General features: G+C 40.8%; 1 protein-coding gene across 1 annotated transcript in view; it reads left to right on the forward strand.

The window, feature by feature from the left end:
* Positions 1-13,356: 13,356 nt before the first annotated feature.
* LOC104667537 (protein PMS2CL-like) overlaps positions 13,357-15,751 on the forward strand; it is a 1,213,215-nt gene continuing 1,210,820 nt past the window's right edge. The window contains exon 1 of the mRNA XM_030932234.1: positions 13,357-13,469. The gene's annotated coding sequence lies outside the window, so the exon portion shown is untranslated. The remainder of the gene's footprint in view (positions 13,470-15,751) is intronic.

Here is a 15,751-nt window from a genome sequence, read left to right on the forward strand (position 1 = left end):
CAGTTACATGTTTTGAAGACCTTTTTGTTCTTGACGTGGTCTCTTATGTAATTGTCCATTTTGTCTATGCCTTACTATGGCTATTCTGACCTGGCTTTTAATGCACTAATTTCTCTCTTTAACTATATTTACTAAAAATACTATATATTCATCCAGCCTTAGTTATTGTAATTTTCCATTCTGGAATTTGCGTTTGATTCTTCTACTTCTTTTTTTTTTTTTTTTTTTTTGTTGAGACAGAGTCTTGCTCTGTCACCCAGGCTGGAGTGCAGTGGCCAGATCTCAGCTCACTGCAAACTCCGCCTCCCGGGTTTACGCCATTCTCCTGCCTCAGCCTCCCGAGTAGCTGGGACTACAGATGCCCGCCACCTCGCCCGGCTAGTTTTTTGTATTTTTTTAGTAGAGACGGGGTTTCACCGTGTTAGCCAGGATGGTCTCGATCTCCTGACCTCAGTGATCCGCCCGCCTCGGCCTCCCAAAGTGCTAGGATTACAGGCTTGAGCCACCGCGCCCGGCCGATTCTTCTACTTCTTGACTGCAGTTCTCAATCTAGTCTTTGATTTCCCTAAAGATGCTGTTATTTTAGAATTCATGTTGATAACTTCACTGTGTGAAATCCCTGTATATTTGTTTCTGTTGTCTGTTACTTCTCTTTTGATTTTCTATTGCTGCATTAAGTTCTTGTATGCCTAGTTATTTTTGATTGAGTGTAAGTCATTGCATGCGAAAATTTTGGGATTCTGTATGATGTTATGTTTCTCTATAGAGGACCTTAATTGGTTTCTTGAAGAAGAGTAAGAGCACCAGCACCTCACATTCAGGGAGTTAAAGTCTCCACACTGGGAATCAGTCCCTGGGAGGTCCAGGGTATTTCCAGCTTGCCCCTTTACTTCAGTGGCATTGTCTTCAGGGACCCACCCTAAAGCCTGAGATGAACCATCTCCTTTCTTCTAGGGACTTCCCAGAGGAACTGTTGTTACCAGTTTAGCATGTATCCTTCCAGGTCTTTTCTTTGAATTTGTATGTATCGATGTGTATATACATGTGTGTACATACACATACTTTTAGAAATGATTTTGTTTGTGTCTTATTGACGTATTTTAAGTAAATGGAATCATTCTGTGTATGATTTTTGCAGCTTGCTTTTCTTCACTTAATGGCATTTCTTAGTGAAACTTCCCATTTCAGTGCAGATTGAGCTACCTCTTTTTTGGTAGGGGTCAGTTGTAGAGTATTTTGTAGCACAAATAAGTAATAGTTTATTTAACCGTTCACTCAGGGACAAACTTCAGAATGTCTCTAGGCTTTTTTCTGTTTATGCTGAATATTGTTGTATATGCCCTTTTTAGATAGATAAGGGTTTATAGAACATTATGAAAAAATGGTGACAGATACACATTTTTTATTTATATTTATGTATTTGTGTATTTATTTATTTATTTGAGACGGAGTCTCGCTCTGTCTCCAGGCTGGAGTGCTGTGGCACCATCTTGGCTCACTACAACCTCTGACTCCCTGGTTCAAGCAGTTCTGCTACGTCAGCCTCCCGAGTAGCTGGGATTACAGGCGCGCGCCACTGCTCCCAGCTGATGTTTGTATTTTTAGTAGAGATGGGATTTCACCATGTTGGCCAGGATGGTCTTTATCTCCTGACCTTGTGATCCACCCACCTCAGCCTCCCTAAATGCTGGGATTACAGGTGTGAGCCACCGCACCTGGGCTACGTTTTTTATTTTAATAAATAGTGCCAAATTTATCTCCTAAATTCACCAACAGTAAATGATAGTATAAGAGTTTTCACACATGGCCAAGCACGGTGCCCCATGCCTGTAATCCCAGCACTTTGGGAGGCTAAGGTGGGCCAATCATCCGAGATCAGGAGTTCAAGACCAGCCTGGCCGTGGCGAAACCCTGTCTCTACCAAAAATACAAAGATTAGCTGGGTTTGGAGGTGTGCGCCTATAATCCCAGCTACTCGGGAGATTGAGGCAGGAGAATCGCTTGAACCTGGGAGGCGGAAGTTGGAGTGAGCTGAGATCACGCCATTGCACTCCAACCTGGGTGACAGAGCGAGATTGTCTCAAAAAAAAAAGAATTTTCACCATCCTCACCAATGCTTGCTATTATCTAATTTAAAAGTTTGCCAGTTTTACAGGGAAAAAAATACTGTCTTGGTTTAATTTTTCATTTTGCTGGTTGCTAATGAGATTTAGATTGTTTTTATATGTTTTTTGAACATTTCTTATTCTTCTGATGTGTTAGCATTCTTTCATGGTTTTCTCTGCTGTGGAGTTATTTTTGTTTTAGTGGTCTCAGATTAAATTATAATTCAGGGCCGGGTTCAGTGGCTCATGCCTGTAATCCCAGCACTTTGGGAGGCTGAGGGAGGCAGATCACTTGAGGCCAGGAGTTTGACACCAGCGTGGCCAACATGGCGAAACCCCATCTCTACTAAAAATACAAAAATTCGCTGGACATGGTGGCACATGCTTGTAATCCCAGCCACTCGGGAGATTAAGGCACAAGAGTTGCTTGAGCCTGGGAGGCAGAGGTTGCAGTGAGCTGAGATCGCACCGTTGCACTCCAGCCTGGGTAACAGGAAAACTCTGTCTGAAAAGTAAAAATAAATTATAATTCAAACTCTATCTCAGGCTTTAATCTATGAATGACTACTTTGATTCTTACAGATACTACATAGTGTAATCAAATTTCAATGTTAAGATAAATATAAAAATAGGTATTGTTAAGGGGAAGGGTGTTTTTGTTTCTTTCCTATCCTATCTCGGAAGCTCAATATAAGTACATAAGGAGGGATAGGCATAGGAAAGAAATTGAATTATTAAAATTTCATTTTTTCTTAGACAAATAAACCTCAGAGATCACGACCCAATCTCATCAAACCAGCTGCCCAGTGGCAAGATCTGAAAAGGTTGGGAGAAGAAAGCCCTAAAAAGTCTAGAGCAGCATTTGAATCAGATAAGAGCAGCTATTTTTCAGTGTGTAACAACCCATTGTTTGATTCTGGGGCACAGGATGATTCTGAGGATGACTACGGTGAATTTCTGGATCTTGGGCCTCCTGGAATCTCTGAATTCACTAAGCCAAGTGGCCAAATAGAAAAAGAACCCAAGCCTGGACCGAGTCGTAACGAAGCAGCAAATGACATTGTCAACCCCAGATCAGAGCAGAAAGTCATCATCTTGGAAGAAGGTAGCCTTCTTTACACTGAAAGCGATCCTTTGGAAACTCAGAACCAGTCATCCGAAGACTCAGAGACAGAGCTGTTATCAAATCCAGGAGAGTCAGCTGCTCTAGCAGATGATCAGGCCATCGAAGAAGACTGCTGGTTAGATAATCCTTACTTCCAGTCTCTGAAGCAACAGCCCCGTGAAATAACAAACCAAGTTGTTCCTCAGGAACGGCAGCCTGAAGCAGAACTGGGCCGCTTGTTGTTTCAGCATGAATTCCCGGGGCCAGCTTTTCCAAGGCCAGAACCCCAACAAGGTGGGATTTCAGGCCCCTCTTCTCCTCAGCCTGCCCATCCTCTAGGAGAGTTTGAAGACCAGCAGTTAGCAATTGATGATGAAGAGCCAGGTCCAGCCTTTCCAATGCAAGAATCTGAAGAGCCCAATTTGGAAAACATTTGGGGGCAAGAAGCTGCAGAGGTAGATCAAGAACTTGTTGAACTATTAGTGAAAGAAACGGTAAGTTTTATCAAGTAAATGCAGACACTACATATACTGAGTTTCTTTCTTTCTTTTTTTTTTATTGCAAAAAAAAGTTGCATGTATGGACTTTATTTTTCTAAGAAGTGTATATCTAGATATACAGAAAAGAGACACTCTGAAGACGTGAAAATGGAATCGGGGTTCCTTTACTATACTTAACCCTTCAGGAAGCTCTCTGGGATTCTAACTGCATATCATGGTGGCCTGGTGCTGTCGTACCTGCAGTTCCTCATTTTTTTCAAATTCCTTGAATTCACTCCAAATGGAAACCCTTAAAGCAGGTTTATTGAATTACCTAGACCTATGCTGTCCAATATGGCACTTACTAACTCCTTGTGGCAGTTTACATTTAAATGTCTTACAGTTAAATAAAATTTTCCCGTGGCACCAGTCACATCTTAGCCTTAGTAGCCACGTGAGGCTAACAGCTTACCTCATCATCAAGCATAGAGGACAATGTTTCTGTCATCCTACAAAGCTCTATTAATGGTGATATTAAGAGTAATACAAGGGCCGGGCGCGGTGACTCACGCCTGTAATCCCAGCACTTTGGGAGGCCAAGGTGGGTGGATCACGAGGTCAGGAGATCAAGACCTTCCCGACTAACACGGTGAAACCCTGTCTCAACTGAAAAAACAAAAAATTAGCCTGGTGTGGTGGCGTGCGCCTGTAGTCCCAGCAACCTCCGCCTCCTGGGTTCAAGCGATTCTCCTGCCTCAGCCTCCTGAGTAGCTGGGATTACAGGTGCATACCACCATGCCTGGCTAATTTTTGTTTTTTTTTTTTAGTAGAGATGGGATTTCACCATGTTGGCCAGGCTGGTTTCGAACTCCTGACCTCAGGTGATCCGCCTGCCTCGACCTCCCAAAGTGCTTCGATTATAGGCATGAGCCACTGCGCCCAGCCACCCAGGTGTTTTTATCTAGCCACGAGGTTGTGAGTTGCTTGAGGGCTGGCATGAGATTGTAACTTACTTGTGTTTCGATTCCCTTTGTCTAGACAGAGATGCTCAATATTTGTTGAAACAATGAAGAATGGATCTGTAAAATGGGGACAGAGAACCAGATCTCTCAAGACCTTTCTAGACCTAATCTTCTATGTAGACAGATGAATCTGAGAACTAGTGTTGACTTTGAAGACACACACAGACCTGCTTCACAGCCCTTTTCTAGTCTTAATCATTTTATTACACTTTTGCCATCCGTCTTGTATTGGCATTTGAAACCATTCTAGTGAATGAAATGTAAATTATGTTCTAACTTGTTTCTAGGAAGCAAGATTTCCAGATGTAGCAAATGGGTTTATTGAGGAAGTAATTCATTTGAAGAATTATTATGATCTGAATGTGTAAGTATAATATCATGCTTTTTTTGTGGTAGTGGTGGTGGTAAAATATATATAATATAAAATTTACCATTTTAATCATTTTTAAATATACAATTTGCAGGTGGTAAGTAAATTAACGTTATTATGCAACTATCACTACCATCCATCTCCAGAACTCTTTCTTCTTCTCAAACTGAAACACTGTCCCCATTAAACACTCACTCCCCATCCCCCTCCCAAGCCAATGGCACCCAGCATCCTACTTTTTTTCTATATGGATTTGACTGCTATCAGGGCCTCATGTATTTATTCTTTTCTGACTGGCTTATTTCACTTGGCATGTCTTTTTTAATGACCTTGTTCATTCTGACAGTGATATACAGACTGTTTTCTGGATTTTATGGAATACTGCATGGTTACAGAATTATGATGCTGAGTTGTTTCTGAGGTTGATACTACCTGTGTTTTAGTCAAGATGTTAAGACATTTTCCTCCCTACAATTGTAACAAAGTGTTCTGCAACCACTCTGGAGAAATACATAGAAGCATTTCTTAATTTTCATTATGAAAAGGATAAATATGGGCCAGACACATGGCTCACACCTTTAGTCCTGGCACTTTGGGAGGCTGAGGCAAGAGGATTACCTGAGTCCAGGAATTCAAGGCTGCAGTGAGCTATGTTATGCTTCTACACTCCAGCCTGGGAGACAGAGTGAGACCTTGTCTCTGTTTAAAAAAAATTTTTTTGTAAGTCTTAAATATGCTTTTTAAAAATATAAGTTTTCCTGAAGAATATAAAATGAAAATATATTCTTTCCCCTCCTTCTGATCTGCAGAAGTGAAATAGTCGTAATTTGTGTTGTTGTTGTTGTTGTTGTTGTTGTTGATGGAATCTTGTTCTGTTGCCCAGGCTGGAGTGCAGTAGTGTGATCTTGGCTCACTGCGATCTCCACTTCCCAGGTTCAAGCAGTTCTCCTGTCTCAGTCTCCTGAGTAGCTGGCATTACAGGCGTGCTCCACCGCACCCAGCTAATTTTTGTATTTTTAGTAGAGACAGGGTTTCACCGTGTTGGTTAGGCTAGTTTTGAACCCCTGACCTCGTGATCCGCTTACCTTGGCCTCCCAAAGTGCTAGGATTACAGACGTGAGCCACTGTGCCCAGCCTGGTGGTAAACTTAAACAAAATAGACAGTTCACTAAACACCTTTCCTCAAAGTTCCTATCTTATACTGTAGTTCTCAGTCAGGGGTGCAGGTGGATTTCTTCCCTGCCTGAGGCTGAGAAGGAAGGACCCCTTTCCAGGTACTTAACTCAATGTAGGTACTGTTTTCTAATTTGTACAATGACACTGTTGGAGCCAGTAGTGGCCTTGTCTGATCCCACCTCTGTACAGAGGCAACCACTGTCATCGGATTTTTGTTTGTTTATTTATTTATTTTTGAGACAGAGTCTTACTCTGTCGCCTACGCTAGAGTGCAATGGTGCAATCTCAGCTCACTGCAGCCTCCGCCTCCCAGATTCAAGTGACTCTCCTGCCTCAGCCTCCCAAGTAGGTGGGATTACAGGCATGCGCCATCACACCTGGCTAATTTTTGTATTTTTAGTAGAGAGAGAGTTTCCCCGTGTTGGCCAGGCTGATCTTGAACTCCTGACCTCAGGTGATCCGCCTACCGCATCCTCCCAAAGTGCTGGGATTACAGATGTGCGCCACTTCACCTGGCCTTCCCTTAATCTTTATCAATTTTACTTAACATGCTTCTCAGTAAGGCAAAACCGTTAAGAGTATATACTACCAGGCCATAGATTGGTGATGTTGTCAGTTCTGGAAATTTTGTAGCTGTTTCCTGTCTTCTGTAACTCTTCTCCCACAATCTCCATGTCTCTAAGTTCACCTCTTTGTCTCTGAGATGCATTCTGGATGATTTCTTCACAAGTGTCTTCTAGCCCACAAATTTCTCTTCAGCAGAGCGTGATCTTTTAACTCATCCACTGTGTTACTGTTTTTCAGTTATGATATTTTAGCTTTTAATTATCTTGGTTATTTTCCTAGAATTTTGCTCTTGGCCTATATTTTTAATCTTTTTTTATTTGTTTAAACAATAAACATTGCTTCTTTGTGAGTTTGATTGTTCTGATGTGTTGAGTTCTTCGGAATCTTATTCTTTTCTTCCTGCTGGCTCCTATGGTGCCTCATTTTCTTGTATATTTTCTAAGTTTGACTCTAAGCTCATGTCTTGAGTTCTTGATAGAGTTGGTTTCTTTAGAGAGGATTGCTTTTGCTTCTTTCAAGTCCCCAAGGCCAGTGTCAGTTTGAAACGACTTTAGATCCCTGTCTTGAAGTTTTTGGATTATACAAACTTTTTCTATTTTATTTACTTATTTATTTATTTTTTGAGATGAAGTCTCACTGTCTTGCCCAGGCTGGAGTGCAGTGGCGCGATCCTGGCTCACTGCAACCTCCGTCTCCTGGGTTCAAGCAATTCTTCTGCCTCAGCCCCCTGAGTAGCTGGGATTACAGGCGCACACCACCATGCCCAGCTAATTCTTGTATTTTAGTAGAGATGGGGTTTCAGCATGTTGGCCAAGCTGGTCTCGAACTCCTGACCTCAAGTTAGCCCCCTGCCTCAGCCTCCCAAAGTGCTGGAAAACATGAGCCACCATGCCCGGCAAACTTTTTTTTTCTTTCCTTTTTTTTTTTTTTTTTGAGAGACAGAATTTTTCCCTTGTCGCCCAAGCTAGAGTGCAATGGCATGATCTCGGCTCACTGCAACCTTTGCCTCCCATGTTCAGATGATTCTACTGCCTCAGCTTCCCGAATAGCTGGGATTACAGGCATGTGTTACCTCACCCAGCTTGGATTACCCACACTCTTAAAGCATTTTTTATTTTTCAGCAAGAGACTCTCCCTGGGTATTTAACCTTCAATACAGTGAGGAAAAAAAGCCATTTTGTTATGTACATGCCAGTTACTCATCTCAAGCCTTTCCACATATTCTTTATTGTTTGTGTGTGTGTGTGTGTTTTTTTTTTTTTTTTTTTTTTTTTTTTTTTTGAGACGGAGTCTTGCTCAGTCACCCAGGCTGGAGTGCAGTGGCCGGATCTCAGCTCACTGCAAGCTCCGCCTCCCGGGTTTACGCCATTCTCCTGCCTCAGCCTCCCGAGTAGCTGGGACTACAGGCGCCCGCCACCTCGCCCGGCTAGTTTTTTGTATTTTTTAGTAGAGACAGGGTTTCATCGTATTAACCAGGATGGTCTCGATCTCCCGACCTCGTGATCCACCCGCCTCGGCCTCCCAAAGTGCTGGGATTACAGGCTTGAGCCACCGCGCCCGGCCTGTGTATAGTTTTTAAACTTAGTTATTGTAGAATATAATATACATAAAGAAAAATGAAGAAAATAAAGATGCACAGCTCAAAAATTTATCACAAACCAAACACTTATGTAACCACAACCCAGAAGTCTTCAAGAAATAGAACGTTGCTATCCTCTTTGAACACTACATTAAGATTTTGTGTAGTCTGTAGTCTTTTGCGTCTGACTTCTTTTCACTCAGCATTATGTTTGTGAGGCTTATTCATGTTGGGTAGAACCACAGTTTATATATTTTTCATATACCACTTAGCGATGAAATTTTCCGTCTACTTTTAATAGGGATTTGAGTTCTGACTGTCACAAATAATGTAGCTTTGAACATTCTCCTGCTCGTCTCCTGAACTCTACTTGCCCCACGCCCTGGCATCCACCTTCTGTTGGCTATGTTTGCTGTTTTCCAGCAGAATTGTTTGTGGGGGAGTTTTTTCCCCTCCTAGCTTTTGAAATACTTTCTTTTTGGGGTTCTAAGTGACATAATAATAACTACATTTTTAAAAATTACTGAGCTTTGTTTTTTAGAGCAGTCTTAGGTTTACAGGAAAATTGAGCAGCAATGACTACATTTTTACAATGAAAACTTTCTTGTAGACTTCCATTCATCTAAAAAGCAACTTATATGTGTGAATTGCTTTAACACTTCTTTGATAAGACTGAATTATGATGTTATTTTTTATAGTTAACTAGTGTAGGCATAAAGTAGCACAAGTGACATTTCTTTGATAATTGGCTGTTTTTTTCATATATTTGTTTACTAATTGTATTTCCCTTGCATGTGAATTGTTTACTTCTCTCTTCTCTTTGAATCCCTTTTTTTTTTTTTTTTTTGGTTAATGTTTTCCTGGTTATGAAATGTAGTACTGGTTTGTTCATTACAGAAAATGTAAATGGTAGAGAAAAGTATAAATTTAGCTCATTTAAAGAACAATGATTTGAATACCAGATAACATGTTTTAGTATTTTTTAACAATTTAGCCTCATAGAAATTGAAGAATACTTCAATGTTTTTCTCTCCTTCTGCAAATGAACATCATGTTTAAATATATCTTCAACATTGTCTATAAAAATCACTACACTATAATCAAATTGACACCTTCTGTTATAGTTCTTTTCTACTTCCTGAGTCTCACACGTGTACTTATTTTTAGGGACTTGCTGACCCTCTGTGCTTTTTATATCACTCAGAAACAAACATTGATCCTTAAACACATAAAAATTCTTGTGAGGCCGGGCGCGGTGGCTCAAGCCTGTAATGCCAGCACTTTGGGAGACTGAGACGGGCAGATCACGAGGTCAGGAGATCAAGACCATCCTAGCTAACACGGTGAAACCCCGTCTCTACTAAAAAATACGAAAAACTAGCCGGGCGAGGTGGCGGACGCCTGTAGTCCCAGCTACTCGGGAGGCTGAGGCAGGAGAATGGCGTAAACCCGGGAGGCGGAGCTTGCAGTGAGCTGAGATCCGGCCACTGTACTCCAGCCTGGGCAACAGAGCGAGACTCCGTCTGAAAAAAAAAAAAAAAATTCTTGTGATATCTGAAAAGCAAGGGAATGTACAGTCATTGTATTGCATCTTTTCAAGCCAATCTTGTTTTCCTGACACTGCTTTCCTTTCCATTAGTCTCTGGGCTCCTAGGACAATGTTAATTCCACAACTAAACTAAAATGTTAATGGAAACTGGAAATAAGGCCCAAAGCTGAGTTGAGCAGGCTGGGATTTTGTTGTAGCTCAGTCTCAGTTGCTTTATGTGCATCGTTCAATGACCTTCAGATGGAACCATCTGGCCATTTTAAGCAGGAAGGGCCTATTCATTAGAGAACCACATGGCAGGTAATCTACTCTGGCTGGTTAACTTAGACCTTTCGCTCACACTGGGTCAACTTCAGTTGGATGAAGGCAGCAACAACTATCTAAAGGTTGAAAGATTGGAGTACTAGCCTGGCTTACTTTGCAGGAGTGCCTTCTCTAGATCCGCTAGCATGTTAGATCACCTCAAGCATGAGATCATATGAAGAGGTGGGCAGATTGAAGTCCAACAGGCTTCCCCTCTGCTTTTGCCCCAGGGTGCAGATATTAGAGAATACCACTTGTTTCTATAGAAGAAAAACTTTATCCTTCATTTTCTGTGCCTCTAAATGTCCCTTAACCTCCAGAAGAGCTCTGTTGGTAAGCATAATGAAAGGATTAAACTAGAAATGAATTCTGACAGTTTATAGTGAGAGCTTCTGATTTCTGCCTTGTGGAACTTCATATCTGTAGCATTTCAGTATTTGAAGTTCTTAATATTGTTGAAAATATAAAATGGGGAGAGGTGAACCTCTTAAACGTTTTTTTTTTTAAGAAATCATATCTCCTGTTCTACCTGTATTTCATGTAGAGGTGTACTTATGTATCATGTACTTGAGAAAACATGTGAAAACAGACCATTTTAAAGCTAGTCCGTGTCTGGTTTGTCACCACGTCAAATATGCACATGTAATGAGTTGTCTGTAACTCAGGCCTTTCCCTACAGATGGGATTTTTGCTGGTGGCTAATTCTCAGGTCAGCCTTCAAAGTTTTGCATAACCTCAGTGCACACCAGTGAATTCTAGGACAGAGGATTACCACTGATGACAATGGTTTTAAAGGAAAATGTACTCTGAATTCTTGTCTCCCTCTGTAATAGGAGTTTCCTGCTTTTTTTCCTCTCTTTGGGCCTCTGGCGTTGTGTTCCGTAGACTGGGCAGACTGTAGTGGTAGGGAAGCGGGGAGCTTAGAGACAAAAAGTGTATGGGACTCCCAGAAGTCATGGCAAAAGGAAATGCACTGAGATGTCAGGATGAGGGAGAGCGCTTTGACATGGGTCCCCGGTGGGGGTTGCAGAATAAACGAACCCGTGCAAACCAGTCCCCAAACCCTGGCACCTGGGTGAGAAAAGGAGGCAGAGCTGGGCACTTTTTCTCTGCCCTCTTTCTGCCAGACCTCCTGTCCTACTATTATAGGCCTTACTATTGACATCTGGCAAAAGAGAATCAGTAGAAAGGGAGGTGTGTGAGAATTGCAGGGATAGCAGTTCTTGCAGGTGTGTAAGAATTGCAGGGATAGCAATTCTTGCAGGTGTGTAAGAATTGCAGGGATAGCAATTCCTAGGGTTCATCCTAGGAATCTACTGGAGCAAGAGAAAGAACAGAGAAAAGGGGAAGTCCCCATTAACCTCTGAGCAAAGGAACTTCCTTGCTACTGAATGTGGCTAGAGCTGTACCCCACTCACTCTATCTTCAGTACCGTGCAGTCGTTCCAAGGTGGTTGTCTGATTTGTATGTGAAGAGCCTGAATAGTTAACATTCGTTGGGTCTGGGTGGTGATACATCAATGTGTGTTATCTCACTCTATATATTCTTACTTTGGAAGTATTTCATGATGATAATAGACAAAGCTAATGGGTTTGGTGTGAAGAGAGTCTGTTCGTAGGAAAACATGATCTGTTCATCAGTCTAGCTTAACAGCTAGCTAAATAAACCGAGTATAACTCAGTGGCTCATAGAGCTTTATATTACCGTAGAGATTTATGTTACCAGAGGGGTGTAAAAAGTATTAATGAATTAACAGAAGGTCTTTTATATTTATTTATTATGTCTCTTAGCAGACTTTTTTATTGTAAATGTGAATACATAGTTTTCCACTTCTTTCTTGTTCATAGTTTTCTTGACAAAAGAGTAGCTACTTTTCTTACAAATTTTCCAATTTCGTAGTTTAACCAATAATAGTTTCAGTGACTTCATTACATTAACACACAACTGATACCTAAACTTTAGAGGAGTTTGCCTTAATCAGTATGTTCGTTACTTTTTAAATTTTTTCTCTTCCACAAAGATAGGAGTTCAGTGCACTTGTTTGTTTATTTATCTGTTTAGTTTTTCTGGGCTGCACACATCTTAATTTCTTAATAGGCCAGCTGTAATGTGTGACTAAGGACTATATTCTTCAAATATTGCATTTGAAACAATGGGCAGGTAGGGGATTTGGAAGCAGTATGAAAGTAACATCATTTGTTTTTGCAGACTTTGTAATTTTCTTCTGGAAAACCCAGATTATCCAAAGAGAGAAGATAGAATCATTATAAATCCCAGTAGCAGTCTGCTGGCCAGCCAGGATGAGACCAAGGCAAGTGTGGTGTTCTTGTTTTGCAGTCGCTACCTGGAAATGCTCTGCTTTGTTGTTGTTGTCATCTGTATGGGAAGAAAGTGCTTTGTTGGAACAAGTTTTTAAAGACTAGCAGAGGGACATAGGATTTCAGAATATGTCTATACTTCAGTGAGATCTCCCATTCTGAGGCACTTTGAATTCTGTCTCTAACTTCTATCTTTCCTTGTAATTCTTATCTTCCTTTTCCCCACAAAGAATTAAACGAATCCTCCATATCTTTAATCCTACAAAGCAAATTCCTAAAACAAAACAAGAATTGGCCAGGACTCTTAACATTTTATTATGAAAATTTTCAAACCTACAGAAAAGTTGAAATATTTTACATTGATCACCTATATCCCTACCACTGGTGCTACTAAAAAGTTAACAGTTTACTGTATCCTTTTTATCATACATATGTCCTCTGTCTGTCCATCAGCACATCTTTGTTATGTTTCATTTCATTATAATGCATTTCAAAGTAAATTGCAAAAACATCAGTACACTTCCCTGTAAATATGTCAGCATGCAGATCATTACCTAGAGTTGAATATCTTTTTTCTTTTAATGTGAGATTTGTATGCAGTGTATACTATACATGTGCTGGGATTACAGGCTTGAGCCACTGCACCTGGCCGCCACTACCTATTGTTAGCCATGCTGGGAAGAAAGCTGAAACCGTGTTAAAATGGCATTTGGGGATTGCCTGTCTCATGTATTCTTATTTTCCATATATAGAAGTAACCTCTCGCTTTCTCAATTTTTAGGCCTTTTCTGATGCCATTAAAAAATGGCAGGAGCTATCACCAGAAACCAGTGGAAAAAGGAAGAAGAGAAAAGAAATGAACCAGTATTCTTACATCGATTTCAAGTTTGAACAAGGTAATGCAAACCGCGTTGCTGGCAGTGTGTAGCTGCAACACGGTACCTTTTCTTCTTCACAGTCAGTGAAGGAAGCCGTGCTACAGGTGTCTGCCCAGCATCTGGCCAGGCCAGTCCAAGGAGTGACTGACAGGAACTATTTTTTCAGCACATCGAAATTCTTAGAAAGTGGCTGCACTTATTGGCCTCCTCCTTCCTACTTAAGATAAACCATGGCAGGAAAATTTTGTGTGGTAGAAAATTCATGTGTGAGAAAGTATTTGAGTATGCTGTTAAGCTTGGGGAAAAAACTGATCTTGAAGATTTGATGAGAATTGGCTGTGTTGTTAGGTAAAAATTACTCAGACTTATGAATGAGGCCTTACTGCAGAGGGTCACTTATGCAACTGAGAGAATGGCCAGTAGCCACATGTTTCTCCAAAATTCTGTCATTCTTATTGATGAAATAACTGCTGAAAACCCTTTCGAAGAGGTTACTTCAGATCTCATCCCCAGAAATGTAAACTTGAGTTTTATAATAACTCAGATTTTATCTGAGTTGCTTCTACCCAGTAAAGGAGTTACTACAACTTTTCTAGTGATCATCCCTTTCTGTTCCGTGTGCACTTAATTATCACACTTGATTTCAGGTATGACTAAGTGGGAACTCAGGTAACTATAAAGCTGGAAAGTGTTTGTATTTGCTATGAAATTTTCAGCATCTAAAAGCAAATCTGTTAGGTTATGACTCCTGAGGTTCCTAAGCCAGTCTGTGGAGCAGCGCTCTGCTGACATGACATTCTCCTGGCCTGTGGCAGAATGTAGAACTAGGGGCAGTGTGCAGGTGGTTTTCATTCAGCCAAATTTACCCACAGTTCAGAATAGGCATCCTTGTTTGTTTCTGACTTTAGTGGTGGAGAAAGTGCTACTTTACAAGATGATTGACTCCCTTGTTGGTCAGCTCTGTCTTTTAGACAGTTCTTCCTTTGTATTAAGTCAGTGTGTACTTCCTGAAATGTCTTGCCATGGTCGTATCAAAACCTTTTCTTCAGTAAACCAGTTTTTGGGGTCAGGCGCAGTGGCTCACGCCTGTATACCAGCACTGTGGTAGGCCGAGGAGGGCAATCATCTGAAGTGAGGAGTTCAAGATCAACCTGTCCAACATGGTGAATCCCGTCTCCACTAAAATACAAAAAATTGCCAGGCATGATGGCACACCACCTGTGATTACCCCAGCTACACAGAGGCTGAGGCAGGAGAATCGTTGAGCTTGGTAAGCAGACTCCGTCTCAAAATTAAAAACAAAACAAACAACAAAAAAAGTTTTTGGTATTATGAGAATGGAAACACATGTTTAGGAGTAAGCTTTGAGTCAGATTCCCAGCTCAGCTACTCGCTAGCTGTGTAACATGTGCCAAGTTACTTAACCTCTTGTGCTTCCGTTTTTTTCTATAAAATGATAATAACGGCACCTACATCTCATAAGCTATTGAAACATAAAATGAATTATCATTACATTAAAGCACTTAGAAAAGTGAGTGGTACATATTAAGTCTTATAAATGTTAATTACTATTAATTTCAATGCTAGAAATTAAAAATTTTTTCACCCTCTATTAATTCTTTCCTCTTTACTCAGTTCTTTTTGTACTCATGTTAAAGTAGTAAGATTTATTTTCAGTCCTTTATTTTAAAAATAAATGCAATTAAGTCTACTAACTTTCCTCATTATTTTCCTGTATGACCATAAAAAGGACGAGGAGGGAGAACCCTGTCTCACTCTTTGATCAAGCATTGTAGCCCAAAGAGCGTGCTTAGATGGAAAACAAACTGAAAAGGAGAAAAATGGGATGCCTGGAAACGATGAAGATTTTTAGCCTTGTCCTTATAAAAAGCTGTTTTAAAAAGGCTCAGTGTGAATCATAACATTAACTACTAACATAAATCAAGTGTATTTTTTATCTCATGCTTCCAGGGTCCTTAAAGATTATCTGATAAGTAAAATTTAAGATCACATCTAAATTTAAGCGCTATTATAGAACAAGGACTGAATCAAATAAATGAAGTTACAGGGGAAAATGTGAGATGCAGCGAAACTGAGGAGGTATATGACCTGACAGCAATGTGGGTGAAAAGACCAAGGTTGAGATGTGAGCAGAACCTCCTGTGGAGTATGATGTTCGTCTTCTATATCCCAACTTTCAAAGAGACCCTGACAAGCTAGAGAAGCATGTAGGGACGGGGAGAAGGGCAGTCAGGCTGACAAAGGGGCAACAGCCGAATCGTCTCTCCATAGGCAAGAAC

This window comes from Rhinopithecus roxellana, chromosome 6 (assembly GCF_007565055.1).
Source record: "Rhinopithecus roxellana isolate Shanxi Qingling chromosome 6, ASM756505v1, whole genome shotgun sequence".
Lineage (NCBI taxonomy): Eukaryota > Metazoa > Chordata > Mammalia > Primates > Cercopithecidae > Rhinopithecus > Rhinopithecus roxellana.